General features: G+C 33.9%; 1 long non-coding RNA gene across 1 annotated transcript; it reads right to left on the bottom strand.

Annotated features, from left to right (window-relative positions):
- Positions 1–28: 28 nt before the first annotated feature.
- Positions 29–2,702, bottom strand: LOC128242848 (uncharacterized). The gene is made up of 3 exons (XR_008262726.1): positions 2,651–2,702; positions 2,041–2,163; positions 29–62 (listed from the first exon to the last, which is right to left on the bottom strand). It is a non-coding gene; the product is annotated as an uncharacterized LOC128242848 (long non-coding RNA).
- Between the last annotated feature and the right edge of the window lie 17,491 nt (positions 2,703–20,193).

Below are 20,193 nucleotides of genomic sequence, written 5' to 3'. Positions count from 1 at the left end.
AACACAATCCACACCACTACAACCAGCGTTTGATCACAACTATGCTCAGAGTCCAAGCAGCCCTGTAAACAAAACATATGACCATGAATATGCAAAGAGTTCATCAGCAGAAAGACTCCCACCTCAACACAGCAACTCTACTAGAGCGATGCCTTCTTTAAACTCTACACAATCGATGACTAATAATCCTTCCCAAGCAACAATTGAGCATGACTATGCACATGCTATTGATAAAAATGTACAAGATTTTACTATTCAACCGAATCAACATGAGCAGTTTGACATGCTGACTTTCTTTGCGAATGAAAAAAACGAAAGTTCAAGATATTCTTAAAGCACAATTACAAAACAATGCCATCAAATGGTCTTTAACAATACAAGTAGAATTGATTAAAGATACTCCGGAAGGACAGCAATCATCCACTCCTTACTTTCGAAGCACAACATATAGAACTTTGAACCTATCAACTTTTGAAGAACAGGATATAATTGAAAGTTTTCAAAAAATGTTTGAAAGTTTTCAAAAATATGTTAGAGAAAGCTCTGGGTGGATACTCAAAAAGTTATTCATATAACTATCCATACTGTTACTTATTCTCCTCTACGAGGATCTAGCTATATTGAATTACCTAAATCTTTAAGGTGTTCTCGCAGTCTTAAATATAAGAAATTTGGATGAAAAGTGTTTTATTTGGAGCATCTTAGCATTTATGCATCCTTCTGATTCTCCTCTGGTAAGTAGTTACGAGCCTTTTGAACATGAATTAAACATGGAGGGAATAAATTATCCTGTTTCTGTGAATCAAATCAATAAGTTTGAAAAACAAAATTCTTCAATATCGATTAATGTGTTTACTTTTGAGGACAATGAAATTTTACCCTTTCATATAACAAAGCAGCAGGGAAGACAACACAAAATTAATCTATTGCTTTTGCATTTAAAAAACAAAAGCCACTATGTTCTCATTCAAAACTTAAATAAGTTCTTAGATGCTCGAAGAAAGAGCAAAAGTGGTTACTTTTATTGTCATTATTGTTTACATGGCTTTGTTAAAGAATCAGCACTTGAAGAACATCTACCCTATTGTCAAGTTCATGGTGAGCAAAAAATTGAATTACCATCCATTAAAAACTGTTTTCTTGAATTTAAAGACTTTGAAAAAACATTACCTGTTCCCTATGTCATTTATGCAGATTTTGAAACTTTAAACAAGCCATTAAATGACAATTCAAAAGGATCTACGAATACTGTTGGAACCCTGCTCTTTTGCTTATAAAATAGTTTCCACAGACCCGAATTTCACCAAAGAAACAGTGACATACAGAGGCCTCGACGCATCTAGAAAACTAATAGAATGTCTTTTAAAAGAAAGTAATGAAATATACCAACATATTCAAACTATCAAACCATTAAATCTTTCTAACCATGAAGAAAAGTCTTTCAATGGAGCTGATAAATGTTGTTTATCTCAAAAGTATTTCACAAACAACAGTATAAAAGTGAGACATCATGATCATACATCAGGAAACTATATAGGTGCAGCTCACACCAATTGTAATTTACAATGTAAACAAGTCAATTTTATCCCAGTCATCTTCCATACCTTAAAAAATTTTGATAGTCATTTACTATGTCAAAGCCTTGGTTCTTTTAAAGGTAAGAAAATAAAATGCATCCCACAAACCATTTAGAAATATATCAGTTTCAGTCTTGGAAATCTTCGTTTTATTGATTCCTTTGCTTTTTTACCCTCGTCATTAGAAACGCTTGTTGCAAATTTAGTTTAAAAAGGTTTGACATTGTTTAAACACTTTCAAAGTGAAATAAAAAAGAATACAGAGCTTTTACTTAGAAAAGGGGTATATCCCTATGATTATATGAATAATTGGGAAAAATTTAAAGAAACTCAATTTCCTCCAAAAGAAGCATTTTACTCGATTATAAAGAATACTACAATTTCTGACCAAGACTATGAGCATGCAAAACATGTTTTTCAAACATGTAATCTAAAGTCATTGGGGGAATATCATGATATTTACCTTAAAACTGATGTGTTATTGCTGGCTGATGTTTTCGAAGAATTTCGGAATATGTCCCAACAATGCTATGATCTTGATCCATGCCATTTTTATACAAGTCCTGGTTTAAGTTGGTCGGCAATGCTAAAAAAGACAGGGGTAACGTTGGAATTATTGACAGATATAGACAAAATTTTGTTCATTGAAAAGGGTATTCGTGGTGGAATCAGTCAAATCTCTAACAGATATTTTAAGGCGAACAACCCGTATCTAGAAAGTTATGATGCTTCTAAGAAAAAATCATTTTTAGCCTATTATGATGTTAATAATTTGTATGGTTATAGCATGTCACAAAAATTACCAACAGGTATGTTTACATTTTTGACTAATGATGAAATTGAATCATTTAATGTTCAAAAGGTGTCAGAGGACTCGTCTAAATATACATTTTAGAAGTAGATTTAGAATATCCACTCCAATTACATGATAGTCATAATGACTATCCTTTTGCTCCCGAAAGAGATTTTATTCCAAATGAAAAGTTATCACCTTATGCACAAAACGTTTGGAAAAAACTTCACAACACTTCAGATAAATTTCCACCCAGAGCTAAAATAGAAAAATTACTTACCACTCTTGAAGACAAACACAAATATGTTTTACATTATCGAAACTTGCAATTGTACCTCCAACTTGGTCTGAAATTGAAAAAAAATACATCGTGTGCTTGGATTTCAACAAGCAGATTTTATGAAACCTTACGTAGAATTCAACACAGCAATGAGACAAAATGCAAAATCAACGTTTGAGAAGAACTTCTTGAAGCTGATGAATAATTCAGTGTTTGGTAAATATAATTCACATTAAGACTTAACCAATTTATCCATTACTTTTCCATTACTTAGTTAATTTTACAACAAACAAATTATTTTAAAGGTTAAACACAACCATTAATTAAATTAATAGCAAACGGTTGAGTTACTTCCCCTAAATATTAAATACGACTTACGTGCTTTTATATATTAATTTTCAAATGTGAAAAAAGTTACACACCTGTTTTTAATCGAAACTCTTTTTCTTCAGGAAAAACCATGGAGAATTTGAGGAAACACAGAAATGTCGAATTGGTGCACACGAGTAAAAGGTTGAAAAAAATGTCTGCAAAGTCAACATACAAGATGCATCGCATTTTCTCCGAAGATCTCGTTGGTGTTGAATTAAATCGTTTGAATGTGAAACTGAACAAACCAATTTATATCGGAATGACTGTGTTAGATTTGTCAAAGCATACAATGTATGATTTTTTTTATAATCACTTAGCAATATGCTAATAAAGTTCATTTGCAACTAACTGATACTGATTCTTTTCTGATTAATGTTGAAACTGAAGACTTATTTCAAGATATGTATGCACATTCGCATTTGTTTGACACTTCAGATTTCCCTAAAGATCATTTTTTATAAAGCAATAAAAACAAAAAGGTAATGGGAAAGATGAAGAGTGAGACGAATGAAAAATGTATCTCTGAAGTGTGTGGGCTTCGATCGAAAATGTATGCATTCAAATGCAATAATTCCACTGAGAAGAGAGCAAAGGGAATATCAAAAGTGGTTGTTGAAAGAGTTTAGAATGCAACATTATAAAAAGGTGTTATTTGAATCTACTAAATTGTTTTCAAGAATGTATTCATTTCGCAGCCACAACCATGAAAAAAAAATCTAGAAAAAATAAATAAGGTTGGATTGTCTAGTTTCGATGATAAGCGATTTCTTTTAGAGGACGGGATCCATTCCTATGCCTACGGTCATTATAAAATACAGTAAACGCCTATGGAGATGAATTTCATCCTCCTCTGCAAGAAGCATTAGGTGAAGACGTTTTGACATGTTTATTTTCTAATTATTTACAACATTTAAATATCGGCGGCAGCGGCGAAGGTGTCACTTTTTTATTGCGGCAAATTCACCTGAAACCAAAACATTGCTGAGTATTATCTTCAAACATTATACATTTGATGATGATTTGCTTTTGCGTGACTTTTTTCAATATGGTTTAGTTTTAGTGTTTACGCTACAAATGTATGTATAAAAAAACATGAAATTAAATATTTATATGTATTTACAATAAATATGAAAAAGAGAAATAAAATGTGTTAATAATTGTTATTATATATAAAAATCCTTACGGGAACTGCAAAATACAACTCCTCCCCCATGAGGAATTCAGTTGCTGCAAGGGTTTCCTAAAACAAAGTATTCACATTTAAAAACACTAACAATAAACAAAACATTAAAAAATCACCATCTTCATTTCAATTTATGTTTAATGTTAATCCTTTGTTAATACGAGAATTAAAACTTACAACTTCGGTCCATTCTGTGGTTGCGAGGGTTTCCTAAAACCAAGTATTCACATTTTTAAATCACCATCTTCATTTAAATTTTGGATTAATGTGAATCCTTTGTAAATATCAATTCCAACCTGAAGTAACAAAATATGAAAATTAAACCTTACCGCTTGAGCTGCGCTCATCGGCGGCGGTGGTGGTGTCTGTAACAAGTGTTTAATATATTAGTACAACGAGTATAAACGTGATCGTATGTATAACGTAAGAATATATATTTTAATGTTGAAACTTGAATAAGCGAAGTATAAAGACTTATCGCTTGAGCTGCGCTCATCGGCGGTGGTGGTGGTGTCTGTAACAAGTGTTTAATATATTAGTACAACGAGTATAAACGCGATCATATGTATAACGTAAGAATATATATTTTAATGTTGAAACTTGAATAAGCGAAGTATAAAGACTTACCGCTTGAGCTGCGCTCATCGGTGGCGATGGTGGTGTCTGTAACAAGTGTTTAATATATTAGTACAACGAGTATAAACGCGGTCATATGTATAACGTAAGAATATATATTTTAATGTTGAAACGTGAATAAACGAAGTATAAAGGCTTACCCTCTCGTGGAGAAGCTTGTGGATCCGCTCCACCTCCTCCCTCATTTCCCTGAATATCATATATTCTTCGTAGCTAAACGAAACTTTTTTATCCTTTGTAATGTCGTGTAAATGAATAAATGTTTCACCCAAAAATGGGGTCATGCAAAGTAACTTCTTCGTTCCAATCCTAGAATTTGCTTTTGCCACATGGCCACTTCGGCTTCTTTTTATGGTGAAGCTCATGTTGTTGTTGTTTTTTGAAAGTTAAAAAAGCACGGTGAAAACAACATGTTACACTCTCTATTTATAGCGTCCTCAATCTAGGTGGTTTAGAGAGGGGTTCTCTCACACCAGCAACTAACTTGTTGATTGGTTAATAGAATATCATAGAATTGTATAGTCGTCCAATTCTTGTTGATGATTGGTAAACTTTAAAAACAACAACAAAAAACATCTGCTCAAATGCTTTATTTTAATTTGGCGCGACTCGTTTTCAAAATCATCTTGAGCCTTTTATTTCAGTTTTTGATTTTTTAAGCATCAAGTCATTTTACATCCCATACACCTGCTCCTGAACACCAAATATCGCTTTATAACATAACTACACAACAACAAAAACAAACGTTTTTAAAGTGAATTAAAAAGATGCACTTTAAAGGAATAAAACGATATTCGCATTACAAAAATATACGAAATGATATGACATTCATTGGCATTGATACGCTGAGCCGGGTTATATGTATGTTTTCTTTTCTGTTATTTTCTTTGAGGTAAATAAATGCATGCGCAAGTTCGCGCGCAAGTTCCCGCAATATGCAAATAATGTCGGTGTTGGTTCTTTGTTTGCTTTGGTCAAGCGTCTTAGGAAATCATTATAATGACAAAGATGTGTGTTCTGAGGTTTTGAATAGCTAGTGTGCGAAGGTAAAGGTGTTGGACAGTATACGTTCAGCAATAGAGATGCTGGAAGAGTTGTGTTGATGACAGGGTTTGAAGCGGGGTCCGTGATCGATGTTGTAAACATGCCAAGTCTATCAACGATCCAATCTAAAGGAGCAATTCTAGCATGTGAAGATATAGTGGGGAATAGGGCATTGACAATCATCCAGCCGGACGGGGAGTCACTTACATGTCCTGTAAGTATCAATGAACAGCGAGTGTTTTTATATATGTAATATCATAACTAATGCCTTCAATAAAAAGTATCGCTATAAATGATAATAGTCACTTTGAACATGCTTGAATGCAGTCACCTATGACGTTCCAGACATTTTCAATGCTCTCACTGGTTGAATCAATACTGTTTGATTTTTACTATGCAAACTTCCTCTCATAGTGTAATATATACACCATAAATATCAAATGTTCAAAAACAATGAAGTTGATAAAACATAAATAAACAAGAATCCACTTATTTATTTTTAGCCCGGTGATGAACTATCAACTCATGCTTCTACAACCCACACCACTCGACCCCCAAGAATGGATAATGATGTGGAAGAAATACCGATTTCAGGTGTTAATTATTATTCATTTTGCTCTTTTTCGGCTTTTCATAAATCACTCAAGACCTGAAATCAATTCATGTTAGCATTCAGCTATCATCAAAATTACTATAAGCTGCTTTTAAGTCTGAATGGAAATCTAAAAAGGTCAACATATCACAACCATTTTTCAATATTTGTTGTTTTTTTCAATACTTGTTTTTTAGATGATATAACTGCTCTACCTGTGTCGATCTTAACATATGCCACTACAACCTACAGCACTCCACCCTTGACAACATATCAAGAGGAAATATCTATTTCAGGTATCGATGAATTTTCATTTGTTTTATCCATCCTTTGTTTTAGCTTTTCATGTATCCTCCATTAGATGTAAGATAATGGTTTGAATCAATAAAAGTAGATGTATTTCAAAGATGCCTTGATAAGAATCATTTATTTTATGGCATTATATGAGATAACTTTTATTATATAAAGAATATCATCATTTTTTTATTCATAGCACGTTACCCCATCCTCTCCATCATCCTCCCCATCATGACTGCATTGCTGTTTGTATTACTTGCGTTTGTTTGTGTGTGTATGTGTAGATGGAAGGTGCCAAAGACTAAACGGAGGGAGTATTGAGTTGAGAGAGGTTGTGATTTCAGAGCCTTTAAGATCAATTTCAGAGGATAGCTCAATTGTTGAATATTCTAGGGCTAAATGCAAATAACATTGAAAAAAAATTCAATGATCCTGAAGGTTCATTTCATGTATCATCGTTTATTCTGTTTTAGATGTGATTGTTTTCATCACAACAACCATCATCAGCCTTGTGTTTATCCTTTCACTGACATTCTTATAGAAATAATTTTACTTTTACATGATAAGATTATGAGAAAGTTTGCAAATCTCGAACTACCTGCTAGGAGATATCCATTGAGAGATCGAAGACAACCTGAACGTTTGGCATATAATTAGATTATTTTTTTCATTTTCTTTCACATAGTTTAATGTTCTTTCCAAAGTGGCTAACTAATTTAAAAACATTTTTGCTGTTATAACTTTAGTGTTTACAATTTTAAATTGTTTTACAAAAAACTCGAAGACAACCTGAACGTTTGGCATATAATTAGATTATTTTTTTCATTTTCTTTCACATAGTTTAATGTTCTTTCCAAAGTGGCTAACTAGTTTAAAAACATTTTTGCTGTTATAACTTTAGTGTTTACAATTTTAAATTGTTTTACAAAAAACTCATCCTCATGATAAGTTATGATATTCACTTTTTACCTCATAAGTTTTGATATGAAACATTTTAAAATGTGAACCTTGTTTTTATTGTGCTCAAATAGCTGTATACTGTGATTGTTGTTACTTATAAGTCATGAGTAATGGTCCAGAATTTTTCTAAAAGCTAGTCATGTAATTTTCATAATTGAAACATATTAACAGAAAAGCATTTGAAAAATAGACTCAATTTACATTTTTGCTGTTATAACTTTAGTGTTTACATTTTAAATTGTTTTACAACAAAAACAAACAAAACCTAATCCTAACCAACAATAAAAAAAATAAGGCTCAAACCTACCTGCTGCTAGTATATCCACGCTGGAATGTCATTCACTCTAAAGTTTAAATAAACACATCCATTCACAAATGTATATTGCACGTGGTCTACATGGTGTACTATAGAAATAATTTTCCGTGAATGACCCGCACTTCATATCGATCTGTGCCAGATAAACTATTTTTAAAGCGTCATGTTTTCATAGCAGTATTTATAATGAACAATGCATGTATAATTATCTGTTGTTGTTGTGTTTTTAATAAGACAACTATTTACTTGCTGAAAAAAAACTAATACCATAAATATTCTACATTTCCTCTCCAAAGTATTTTACATCAAAATGTTAAGACAAATTGTTTAACTAACTTTACCCATGTCACTGAACCCACAAATACGTTTATAAAGCTTTATTTCAGTTGTACATGTTAACATTATTATATTTCGTAATAATTTCACTTCGATACCATCTTGTTTACCGATGCTTTATTGAATTATTTAGTCTGTTGTAACAAATGTTACCATGACAAGTAAAGGTAATTGTTGTTGTTGTTGTTGTTGTTGTAATGTTCTATGGAAATGTAACATATTTATTTATAAACACTACTATTCAGTCTTGTATGCACACAATGTCATGTTTGACGCAAGACTGTTAGTGGCAACATATCAAGAAGAAGGAATTACTGTCCCAGAGGCTTCGCAGACAATCTTTATTTCGAACAGTATACCCCGGGTGACAGAATTACCGCCTGGCAAGTTTGGTTCATGTCATTACAGGTGTGACTTTGGAGCTCATGATGCCTCTGAAGACGGCAACGCTCTTGCTTCAATTCTGCAGTTGCAAACCAACCTAGACAAACTGTCGAATTGTGTTACTACCGTGTCATCTGTGAAATTCAAACTTCAGGAACTAAACAACGAAAAACTATTCAATGGCTCATATACAACTTTTGTGGAGTCAAAAATTATATCAAAAGCACAGGCCACGGGCCTATCTAGGAGTGGAATTTAAGTAAATCATTTGAGAAAGTATATTCGAGATCGGGCCTTGATGGTCTACAGGCTGTATTGAAAGATCGGGATGCAGGGAAATTTGTCTCAAAGTTGGCATCCGCGCTAGATGCATTTTTAGCGAGAATAAAATTAATTTAACATAGAATCGATCATGGCTTATGATTTTATCCCAGTTTAGATAGGTTCATACAAGCCGTAAATCATTGTTTCAATTCTGTAGATATTTTCAGGTAGCAGAATTTGATTTTCTTTCTATTTTCTGATAATCTACTTAGTTCTGATACTGGCAAATATTAGATTAAAAAATAAAAAGATACAGATTCCATCATTTATGGACGAATATAACGTTTCACTTCACAACTATTTTCATGCATCAAACATACCCATGGCTTCACTAACTTGACGTGATATATATTGACGTTGATGGTGGCGTAGAAATCGCGCTTACTCTGTCAAATTTCTTATACTGATTATAACTTTCAGCAATTCACCTCAACGTCATTTTTTTTACATAATTATAATCATTGTTCTATTCCATATACTAAAAGATAATAAAAACATACCCTACCCGAGCTCGTTTTCAAAATAAATACGTCACATTCACCGATTGTGTTTTGGTGATTCCTTATAAACAATTTAATTGACAGAGAACTAATAAACCTTGGGATTGAAACTATCGGCGATCAAGCTGGTCTTAAAAGCTAAACGAAACACACACTCCAACGGGACAGTCCACCGATCAAGGGAGCAGTTCAGGTGTGTAAATCATAATTTTTGCAACTTGCTCCGGGTTTATTATGTCATTGCTGTTATGTAATATGTCGTTGACCATTCTTCAAGTAATTTGCATCCTTTTGACTTTCGGTGATGTAAACTTTACTGGCCCAAGACCACAGTTGTCTGCCCCCGATGGTAATACAAAGAGTGTTTTTCATAAGGTATCAATATTTCAATAAGTTGAAGGAAAGCTTAGAGCTTAACATAATTTGACTGTGTATTGCAAAAAGGATAGTTTCCACACCACATAATGGAAAAAAAATATTGCCTTTGTTTGTAAATTGGTTGTTTGTAGCCTTATTAGTTTTTCACATAAGTAATGACCTCAGGGTCATGAATTTCCGTCGGAGTTCAAATCTACGCAAATGTTACTCTTCTACAAAAATCTGTCAATTCAATTCCAAATAAAGTAAAAGGGTAAATGGTAAAACTTTTCATCAATGTATGTAGAAACTTGAGGAAACTTGAACATAAAACAAATGATGAAAAATCAATAGGTAATAAACCCCAAATACGTTCATGATAAGGGATCCTAACTATCTGCAGACAATAGATAAACCCCAAATACTTTCATGATTATGGATCCTTACTCTATCTGCAGACGAGGGAATACAGTTCAAAGTGGCTCCAGGGGAGGCTTATTAATATTGCGATAAGAGAGATATTATTTAACTTACCTGGTCAAAAGTACTTTCGAACACACCAACATACTAAAAAATCCAAAATGTTTTGATCTGCATTTAACATATCTCCCACTTTCAGCAATAAAATAGATTACGACGTACCCCTTACTAGCAGTCCAGTCCTTATTGAAAACAGGATTTTCTCTGATCATGTATGAAAGAACGCTCAATCTTATGACTGCAATTCAGCAACTTTCATGTTTTATTTTACTCAAAAACAAATCGAATTTCAGTGCAATTAAATATTAAATTAAATATGGCCGACGGAAGAACTCTCCGACGTCGTTAACCGCGTAATTTTCGAGATAGAGTAAATTTATTGAATAATTTGATAGGTGAAAGTACAATACAGGGGATCTTGGCAGCAAATCAATGGTTTTCATCATCTCATTGAGGACGACATTAAACCAAAAACCATGCAAAGTCATGTCATTCCAGCGATGGCAAAGGTAAAAACCAATGATTATATTCGATTAATTTCAATAACAAAAGAAACGTCCACAGAATGTTACAAGAATGTTTCAAGAGCGCTTGTATTAAAAAGGCATACTAGATTTGACGCCGGTATTACGGAGAGTACACCTCGTGGGCGACCGTAAAAGGTTTGCCGAACAGTGAAATCCGTACAGGACGTCATCGACTGTGACAGACGACGTATCGTTCGAGAAGTGGCTGAGGTGGCCAGCATTAGTAAGTCTACAGTACAGCGCATAATTACATCGGACTTGAGTATGTCACAGCTGGGCGCTCGTTGGGTCCCTGGACTACTCACAGTGGAAGAAAAGGATGTTTGAGTCAGAGCATCAAAAACGTTCGTTCGAAAAGTTGTAGGAGATTCTTCCTACCTCTCGCGAATTATAACAACAGACGAGGCTTTGGTCTTCTGCTTTGAACCAGACAGTAAACAGGCATCAAAGTTTTGTCACGCCGACAGTCCACCACCTGAAGGCAGTGAAGTCGATGGGAAAAGTGATGTGCATCGTCTTTAAATGCATACAAGGTGTCATATTGGTGCATATGGTCACGATTTAATGATAGAACTGTGATCAGCCATGCGGTACAAACATTCAACTGCACATTAGACCGTGACAGGCTTGGTCCATATAAGTTTATTGCGCAATAGGGTGAATACTTAGAGAAGGAATAATAAATGACATTATTATGACGTTTGCCGCAATGATGACGTCGGCTTGAGCAGCTTATGTGTAGATGGTCTTATTAAATGTTTTCTTGTTTATTGTTATTTTGTAGTGTTATTATGTGTGTATTTGCACAAGTTGATGCATTAAACGTTGGCAATTTTGTCAAAAATTACTTCATTTGTTTATTAGAAATGAGGAAAGTCTACGATTTAGTGTATTAGCTAGAAATAAACATTCACTTTTTTCAGTGTAAGATTGTAATGATGTAACGTCAAAAGTTGGGGGGTCACGTTAGATTTCCCTGCGCGTCAACACTGTTTTGCATAAATTACAGTCATTTTTATAATGAGAATCATGTGGTTAATACTATTGTAAAGAAAATAAACTCGCCTAAATTCCTATATATTTTTCTCATAAATTAATTGAGGACAACGAATGAATAATAATGATCAGTTTAATAGATAGAAAGTGCCAAAATGACCCTGTAAGATGTAACAAGGCGGTCTAATGCAAGATATAAAGTCAATTCGCTTTGAACGTGTTCACCGGTCTCCAGGTCAACAAGTGCCGGGCAGGATCCGCAACATCGTTGCAAAGCTCACGTTTTTTAAGGACCGGAAGCTAGTAAGGAGATAGTGGAAGCATTGTGCGGGGACGGGCCGTCAGATGTACGAGCAGTTTCCACCGAAAGTACTGGACAAACGCCGCAGGCTAGTGCCCAAGATGAAGGACGCCAGGAAGGAAGGCAAACGTTCATGGATAGTGTACGACACCCTGTACGTAGACGGCAAGCCGGTGAGGAGCTAGGGGTACGACGGAGGTGAACTCTCGGTTCTTTCATGGAATATTCATGGACTAAATAGGGACAAAAAAGAGAGTATAGACTTTGTAAATATTTTAGATAAATATGATATTTGTTTCCTTTATGAGTCATGGTGTGATTCTTCTAGTAATATTGATTTATAGGGATATAAATCACATAATTTTTATCGTAAATTTCAACATAGGAACGCTAAGCAAAATAGTGGTGGAATAGTTTTATATTACAAAGATAACTTAAGCGGTGGAATTGAAATAATTAAAAAATCATTTCGATACAATCATTTGGTTAAAACTTGATCACACCTTTTTTAATATCCTTGAAGACTTTTTATTTATGTGGAACCTATATTTGGGGCGAGGACTCGCCCATATTCAATACTGTTAATGTTGATTTATTTGATATTTTAGAAAATGATCTGTTTTTATATGATAGTCTTGGATGTGTATTTGTATGTGGTGATTTGAACAGTAGGGTTGGAAGTAAAAAAGATTATGTTGTTCATGATAAATATAATTGTTACACTGATAGTCACGATTACGAATTTGATTGCACCCCTGACAGGGCCTCAATCGACAGTTCACATATTAATCATGGGATAAAACTATTAGATATTAAAGGGTCAAGTTTTCGCATTGTTAACGGTCGTATTGGTAATACCAACATACATACATTTTTGTCACATAACGGCTGTTCTATGATTGACTATTTGTTGTCGAGTGAGCGTAATTTTTCACAGATCAAAGACTTTAAAATAGAATCTTTCAATGAATGAAGTGATCATGACCCGTTACATATTTCATTACTATGTAATTATTGATTATTGCAAATTTACCTGCTTTTAACAATATAGTCAATAGTGCAGATTTCTCGAGCAAAGATTCCGTTAATAATATGTTATCTATGTTTACAAACACAATACGAAGTGTAGCCGACCCATTGTTTTCTAAAGAATGTTTTTATATAGATGAAGTTTATTTTGAAAATTATACAAGTAGTAATAAAGGTTGGTTTGACCGTGACTGTATCGTTGCACAAAACCTGTATTTAGAAACAGTTAGAATTTTTAATATTGATAAATCAGATGCTAACAGATTAATTTTATGTGATCGGAAAACTCATTACAAGAAAATTGTCCGTAAAAAGAAGAATATTGATTCCAAAAAGAGAATGGGAGATATTGAAAACTTCAGAAAGAGGAGACTTAGAGAGTTTTGGAAACATTTTAAGTCTAAGTCTTCTAATAAATCAAACAAAATACCACTAAATGAATTTTGGGAATATTTTGAAACCCTCAGTAATAACACTTTTGGTGGTATTAATCAGTAGACTTTCCCCATTTCTAATAAATAATTTTAATGAACCAAATAATTTCTTTCCTGAACTGGATGAACCGATATCACTACAAGAAATTATAAATGCTGTTAAGTCATTGAAACGATGTAAAGCCTATGGCAGTGATACTATGTTGAATGAATATTTTATTGAAACTGTAGATATTTTATCTTCGCATTTATGTGATTTGTTTAACAATATATTGAATTCGGGTTATTATACCGAACAATGGACTGGTATTATAATCCCCATTCATAAAAAAGGTTCAGAAACTGGTGTTAATAATTACAGGGAAATACTTTGGTTAGCTGTTTATCATAATTATTTACTACCGTTATAAATAAGCGTGTTGAAACTTTTTGTGAACAACATGATATTATTTCGGATGCCCAATTCGGATTTCGAAAGGGTCGCTCTACAACAGATGCTATATTTATACTGTTATCTCTGATACAGAATTATTTGTTTGAAAATAAAAGGCTATATATTATTTCTGTTGACATGATGAAATATTTTGATACTATTTATAGAAATGCACTATGGTTGAAAATGTATAAATGTGGAATACAAGGAAAAATACTTAGAATTGTTCGGGACATCTATCAAAAAGTTAAATCATGTGTTAAATCATTATCATCATATTTTGATTATTTTAGTTATGTCCCCTTTATTGTTTTCCCTATTTGTAGAAGATATTGAGTTATATTTGCAAAGTGATATACATTCAGGATTACACATAGATGATATTGTCTTGATTTTATTATTATTTGCAGATGACATGGCCATTGTAGGAAAATCTCCTGATGAAATTCAAACCCATTTGGACAATTTAGCAAATTACTGCAACACTTGGGGATTAAAAGTGAATACCGATAAAGCCAAAATCATGGTGTTATTACCCAATGAAAATTGGACATATAATTGCCACGATATTCACGTTGTTAACGACTTTAACTATTTAGGTGTGATGTTTAATTATACGGGCAATTTAAATCTTAACCAGGAACACTTGATTGGCAAAGCCCTTAAGGCAATGAATGTTTTATTTTGTAAATGTCAAGAGTACGACTTAAAACCAAAAATATTGTGTCAGTTATTTGACGCATTTGTTGGTTCAATTTTAAATTATTCAGGTTTGGTGGTACACCAAATCTAAGGAATTAGAAAGAATTCATCTTAAGTTTTGTAAAAGATTATTAAGAGTCAAAACCAATACTTGCAATGCGACTGTTTATGGAGAATTAGGTAGATACCCGCTATATATTCAACGATATGTACGTATGTTGTCATATTGGTTTAAGGTTGCTACCACTGATAATATTATTATTAAAACTGTTTATTTACAAGCAAAGTATGATTGTAATAAAGGTTGTCGTAATTTGGTGTATAACATTAGAAAGATGCTAAATGATTATGGTTTTAGCTACGTTTATGATGATATCAACAATATAAATGTTGATACATTTATGACGGTCTTCAAGTGTAGAATATACGATGCGTTTAAACAAGATTGGTATGGTACTCTAGAAAACAGCACAGTGTTAGATATGTATAGACATTTTAAAACTAGTCTTGAATATGAAAGTTATCTTGACATTCTGTCCAAAAGTTTACGATTTTTCTTTTGTAGACTACGACTGTCTGTGCACCCACTTCGTATCCAAACTGGTAGATACGCCAGAAATAATATTGTACGCAATCAAAGATATTGTCTATGTTGTAATTCCAACGATATTGAAGATGAATTTCATTTTGTCTGTGTGTGCCCGTCTTTAAATGATATGAGAAAGCTATATATTAAGAAATGCTATTATATAAGACCGTCTGTATTTAAATATTTACAATATAGATAATAATAGAACTGAGCTTATTAAACTATGTATGTTTGTTAAAGAATCTCTAACAGTAAGATCCTCTTTAATAAATGTACAAGCCGAAATAAAATGTCTGTCTGTCTGTCTATAAAAAGTCGCGTAAAATGTGAGCGAAAATGGCGGGATATTTATTGTAATGAGGTTAAGGATGTCAATAAAGATGTCAAGTTAATTTCACGTTCAATTCGATGGATGCGGTCACACAAAAAGGTACGCTTTTTTATCTTATCTTGCCGATGTCTGTAAAGCGGTTTTATTATGGACATTTTACTGTCTTAAAATGTCTTACTTCTAAAAAACGTCGAAAGTATCATCAGTGAAAAAAATATATATGTAAAAAGCTTAAAAGATGCTTTAAATATTTCAAATTTTAATGTAGGTTTGGCATACGTCTAGAGCATAATTGGCATATCTCGGCAGCTTTATATATTGTACTTATTGTATATAAATTAATAAAGAAGCTATCAGAAAAAGAAACCAGAGACTTGCAGTACAAAAAGCCGAAATAGTGAAACACGTCAAAGAGAGTACAGTCGAATCTCGTTGGCTCGATATCTTATGGCTCGATATCCTCGTTGGCTCGAACCAGATTAAAAGAACCAATTCTGTTTTACTCTTTTTTTATATAAAATTCGATCGGATGGCTCGATATCTTGAGGGTCGATATTTCTCCACGCTCGAAGTCATTTTCGCTGTCCCAAGTAAGAATTTCACACTTTGTTTTGTTTGCTTGGGCCTTAAAAAAAAATTTGTTTGGTTAGGGTTACATCCTTTTCAAAAATAGGTAGGGTAGGTAGGCTTTTTATTATTTTTTTATTAGGCTTTATATAAGAATATCATGTTCATCATTGGAGAATGGTGTTAAAGCAATCTTCTGTATAAGCATTTAAGGTTTAAACTTCATATTGAAAAGCAATTAAAAAAAAAACGAAAAAAATAATATATTTTTTTTTTTTAGAATTTCATATTATTTTCAAACTGACTATAAAAACGGTAGGGTCGGTGCCTATTCCGTAGGTAGGGTCGGGTAACCCGAACCAAATGTATTTTTTTTTTTAGGCCTTGGGTCGATGTCATTTTCGCGGGTTCAGGTAATAATCTAACACCTTGATTTGTTTGCTTGGCTTCATTTAGCACAAGGTGTTAATCGATAAAAATTACTTGAATTTATCATAATTATTATCAAATTTGAATAGTTTGAATAAACATGCCACCACTTTAAGTTCTGTCTCTTATTGTCATCCATGTATTAAGTTCAATGCATTCTGATATAATAAGCTATATAAGCTATGTTTTTGTTAACCACTGCTTGTTTATTGTTTTCGCATAAATGTATTTTTATAATAAAAACAATCAAATAATGTTTTCTAAGTATCGAATAAGACATGTTACGAACTTTACGACGTGTAACTATGTCCAATTAATACTCTTCTCTTGTGGAGATAGCGTAGCCAGTAACAAACGAGGTAAACAAGACTTTTTGTAACGAATAATAAAAAAATAACATTCTGTAAGCAATCCCGCTTGGCTCGATATTCTCGAGGTTCGAAGTATTTTGGCCGGTCCGTAGAATATCGAGCCATCGAGTTTCGACTGTATACAAAGAAATGTCGTGATAAACAAAAGAATAAAGAAAAAGAAGCACTTAAACAAGGTCAACCGTTTTAAACATAATGAGTGCGAGCAATCAGAAAGCTAAAATCATCAATGCCACAAACCCCAGTACGCAGAGTGTCAATTTTAAAAACATATTTAGAAAGTATTAAGTTACCAACGGTCGCTACACTACAAAGTATGAACATAGTATGAGGAACTTGAAAATGACCGTGTTACAGACAGTGCTCTTAAAGATATCAAGTCAATTGTTAATTTAACAAAAACACAGATCTAATGACTCCGTCTTTACAAGACATTTATTTTTTGCGGAAGTCAGTGGAGAACACAAAAAAAACAGACAAAAGAATAATCTGGGATCTCTAATCATAGAAGTACTTGGGGTTTACCTATAAGTATATTATTATTGTGAAGTTTCCTCAAGTTAATGCATACTTTGACGAGATTTACCTTTTGGGTGTTATCTTTATTTAGAATTGTTGGGATAAGAGTGAGGTTTGTGCACTTGAACTGGTTTAAACCCCCAGTAAATTTACATTTTACTGACCGTTCCAAGGCGGTACCTAATAATCCTTGATAAACATACCTAGTTTTTATATATACGAGGGCTGTGCGGAAAGTGCGTGCACACGATCTATAAATATGCCCGCTTTGGTAATTTCGAAAAATTATCTACATGGTTTAAAACAACAAATATATTTGCACCAATGAAGAAAATTTAATTCATTTTCGTTGAGATATATAAAAATAACACTGTATCAAAGTTACCAATAAACACATGGACGGCGCACTTTGAGCAAAACGTTAACGACACGCGACGTGAAGAAAGCGTTTCATATAATGCCAGTGTTCATCCCTTCTCGAAATATTCGCCCTTGTGTACGATACATTTCCTATGCCTTTCAAACCACCTGCTGAAAATACCCGAGTACCAGGTTTGATTGTATGATCGTACAATTGAACGGACGGCCTTGCGTAAATGGTCTAGATTTTCATATCGGTTTCCGCGTAAGTCTGCTTTAAGCCTAGAGAAGACTTGCAGTCCATGGGTGCGAGATCTGGTCTGTACGGAGCCTGTTGAAGTCTGTTGAAGCCCAGAAAATCAATCTTGGTGAAATAACATAGCATCCAAGTTCATCTCAGGCCTTTTCTTCTGAAGTGCATTCATCAGATCTCGTCGTATGACCGAAACATTTACAGACACATTAAATGGACATTTGTACTCGATTTATCAATTTATTCTTTTAGAATATGATATCTGACTTATTTGACTTATATCTAAATGAAGTAAAAGAAAACGTAAACACATAAATAAGTTTAAAACCTTTTGATATTATAAGCGACATTAACTGTGGAGTCAGCAGGAACGGCGTGCTGGTTGAGCATCCCGTCTGAGTCCATGAAGAAGATGAACATAAACTTCTTTGCTGACTTGGACATCCGGGCTTTCTTCGGCGGCGGGGACGACGACCTTTTCCATATCATTGATTCAACTTTCAATTCAGGCTCATATAAATGTACCCATGTTTAGTCCGTTGTTATAATCCGCGAAAGAAACTGTTCCCCTGAAACTGGCGCAGAAATTCGCCCGACAAATACACTCGCTTTTCTTTTTCTTCAGGTTTGTGAATCACAGAACGTCCTAAATCCAGTATGTCACTAATTTCGCTTACTGTCTTCCGACGATCATCGTACAGTGGCGGCATCTGTAGATTTCGGCCGTCCGCTTCTTGGCATATAGGCAACGTTGGTATCGCTGTGACGAAAACGGTCGTGCCACTTAAATACAAGGCGTCGGCTACAAGTACTGCCTGTATTTCCACTGCAAATAATTTTCCATGTGTCAGTAGGAGTCATTCCGGCGTTCACACAGAACTTTATGACGCTACGCTGCTCCGTACGCTCATTCGACGTCATTTTTTCTAAAATCACTTGTTTAGCTTAACTTCCTTTCAAACACGCACTTTCAATCCGATTGCGTCAAAAATTATACCTGATATCACAAATTATGTTTTTTGACGTCACCTTAAAATCATAGAATTTCCCGCTAAATTAGTGAAAATATAACAGTTCCTTTAACCTTGGTTACTGCAAGAAAAACAAAGTGCGCCGTAGGAGGTAGGGTGGGGTTGTTATGGCAACAGAAATATAGCAACTAATTTTAATTCAAAATTTATTTTGGTTTTACTTAAAGTGTACATTCTAAATTAATTATGGGGCAATTTTTAAGACGAACACTCCATTATTACTCTCATATTTATCCTTGTGCACGGACTTTTCGGACAGCCCTCGTATTATGTATGCACTGTGCTGTTTGTGGAGTTTTGTGCTTCCATGTATCTTGTTTGTGGTTTTATGTTCTATGTCTTTGGCGTTTACCTAGTGCCATTAAACCGGTTTTATGTTTAAACTTTTTGCTACTGAGCTTGTTTCTGTAGCTTTTCGCATAAATATTGGCTGGAGTAGTAATATTACTGCCGGAAACAAAACAAGAACGCGTATATCAACGAGTGAAATCGCCTATATGTTTTGGTTAGGAAGCGGTATATCTAGACCAACAGGAAATAAAAAAAACGTTAAGCGCAAGCGTCTTGCCCCGCGCGTGTTTATCAGCCACTTGATACATGTCCTTGAAAGAGGCAAAACTGACGTGTATTGTGAGTTTCGAACACACCACCCAGAGATAAAGATGTCGGAAAGATCGTTTGAGCGTCTCAAGCCGTTTAATCTTCGCCCAGGGAGATCCGGGGGTCGAAACACCTTTCTCTGCAGATACCATGTTGAGCTAAAAGCCGTCTTCGTTTGCTGTATTAAGTATCGAAAGAAAATATTAGAAGTCAGGAACGACCCTTCATTGACATCATTTTATCCAATTTACCATAATGTAAACGAAGCTGTGTCGGACGACTACCACAAT

Source organism: Mya arenaria, chromosome 8 (genome assembly GCF_026914265.1).
Source record: "Mya arenaria isolate MELC-2E11 chromosome 8, ASM2691426v1".
NCBI classification, from domain to species: Eukaryota; Metazoa; Mollusca; class Bivalvia; order Myida; family Myidae; genus Mya; species Mya arenaria.
This window is presented reverse-complemented; position numbering and strand designations above follow the sequence as displayed.